Raw genomic sequence first — 2,500 nt, forward strand, 5'->3', positions numbered from 1 at the left:
ACCCAAGTTGTGCCTTAACCTAACCCAAGTTGTGCCTTAACCTAACCCAAGTTGTGCCTTAACCTAACCCAAGTTGTGCCTTAACCTAACCCAAGTTGTGCCTTAACCTAACCCAAGTTGTGCCTTAACCTAACCCAAGTTGTGCCTTAACCTAACACAAGTTGTGCCTTAACCTAACCCAAGTTGTGCCTTAACCTAACCCAAGTTGTGCCTTAACCTAACCCAAGTTGTGCCTTAACCTAACCCAAGTTGTGCCTTAACCTAACCCAAGTTGTGCCTTAACCTAACCCAAGTTGTGCCTTAACCTAACCCAAGTTGTGCCTTAACCTAACCCAAGTTGTGCCTTAACCTAACCCAAGTTGTGCCTTAACCTAACCCAAGTTGTGCCTTAACCTAACCCAAGTTGTGCCTTAACCTAACCCAAGTTGTGCCTTAACCTAACCCACGTTGTGCCTTAACCTAACCCACGTTGTGCCTTAACCTAACCCACGTTGTGCCTTAACCTAACCCACGTTGTGCCTTAACCTAACCCACGTTGTGCCTTAACCTAACCCACGTTGTGCCTTAACCTAACCCAAGTTGTGCCTTAACCTAACCCAAGTTGTGCCTTAACCTAACCCAAGTTGTGCCTTAACCTAACCCAAGTTGTGCCTTAACCTAACCCAAGTTGTGCCTTAACCTAACCCAAGTTGTGCCTTAACCTAACCCAAGTTGTGCCTTAACCTAACCCAAGTTGTGCCTTAACCTAACCCAAGTTGTGCCTTAACCTGCTCTGTAATTGGCATATGACACGTTACATTAATCCAGTGTTGTCTAACCACAACCCTCTGAATATAGTTCGCTACTCGCACCGCCCACCCTCTTGTGTATCGTTTCATGTTCAACACTTCGCAAGTGTTGCTTACTTTTTACATGCTCCCGCTGTACACTGTAATGTGGACGACTGCAGGATGTACATCGCCCCCCCCCTCCCCCCTGCCTTCGCACGCTGGTCGTTCAGGTGCTTGCGTGTTCAATGCCCTTCGCAGCTGTTCACTGGCATTCGCATGTCGAAGCGCTCAGTCTACGTCGTGGTACGGCCTGTGTCCACTGTCCGCTGATGTCGTAAGCTTAACCCTCACATTGTACTGCACATAGGTCCGTATGTACTGAATGATACGCTGTGGCACATGTGTGACTGTACAACGACTGCGCCCAACAACAGCGAACCATACGGTCCAAATGTTGTGCACTCAGCCACGTGCCGTCTCCCCATAACAGCTACATTGCAGTGTGGTACGCCATAGAGACGTGTGGGAGTAACGGACGCCCTGGATGGCGATCAGCATGAGCCGTCTGTTGATGTAGTGGCGCGTGTATTCAAACGTAGTCGTCTCTTCTCACACAGTGTGATAGCATGGTGCACCGCGTTCCACATCTGCGACATGGTACAGATGCTGGTTGACAGTCGGTCTCGTAATGGACATCGCATACGTAGGGGGCCACCTCCCACGTGTTCTCTAGTCGTGCACATTTTGTTGCGTGTATGTGGGCAGACGTAGTGTGTCGTGACACCTAACAGACAGGTATGCAATAATCGTTGCATTTGCAAACTGGGATGGACGTCTACGTTTGCTGGTGACGTTACGCAAATGAACAACTGGTAAACCCATTGTGGTGCGGTTGTTGTTGCTGGAGGTAAATCAGTAAGGGCAAATCTGTGTGTGAAGCGATACGCGGCGGTGGCTGGGCGGGACCGTCCCCGGCCGGTGAGGGGGGGCCGCCCGGCGTGCTGGCCGCGCGGTGCGTGGGCGCACGCGCTACAGCCGGCTGGTGGGGGCGCCCAGTGGCAGGCGCGCCGGCCGACGGACGCGGCAGGCGGCGCAGCTGCGCGCCGGGGCACCCTGCGCGCGGCGCCGGGCGGCCAAAGTGGGTCCTCGCGGGCCCGGTGCGAAGCGCGGTGGACATCTGCAGTGTGCTGGTCCGACTGAGGACTGTGTGCGTTGAGGATGCGCCGCCGCCCGGCACTCGGCGCCGCGACGCCGTCTGCTGCTCGGTCGCCCCAGCGGTTCTCGCTGGTGGTTTGTATCGCAGTTGTGCAGACGTGTTGGCACGTGCGCTGTGCTGGGAGAGTTCGCTTCGGCACCCACGTGGGGCCTTTGCCCTTCTGTGGCGCTGGCGTTGGAGCTGCCGGTCACCGTAGGTGGCGCGTGTTGTCTCCCGCCGGCAATGCCACGACAGCACGCTCCCGGGCCTCTGTCGGCAGCGGCAAGCTCAGTTGGGAGCACGGGTGGTCGCACCTAAAGCGTCTACTCGCCTAACTCCGGGCGATTGCGCCTCTCTCGAACCCGACCAAGTACTTAGGACGGCGCTGCGCGCCGCCGGGACCTGAGAGGGTTTCGAGGTGTATTGTGCAGGGGAGCTCAGCCTCCTCCTGTTTGCAGAATAATTGAGCGGACGCTTGCGTGTTCGCGCGGGCCCCTGGGACACACTCCCGGGCGGCCGGCTGCTCAGCTCTAGT

Source organism: Schistocerca cancellata, unplaced genomic scaffold (genome assembly GCF_023864275.1).
Source record: "Schistocerca cancellata isolate TAMUIC-IGC-003103 unplaced genomic scaffold, iqSchCanc2.1 HiC_scaffold_649, whole genome shotgun sequence".
Lineage (NCBI taxonomy): Eukaryota > Metazoa > Arthropoda > Insecta > Orthoptera > Acrididae > Schistocerca > Schistocerca cancellata.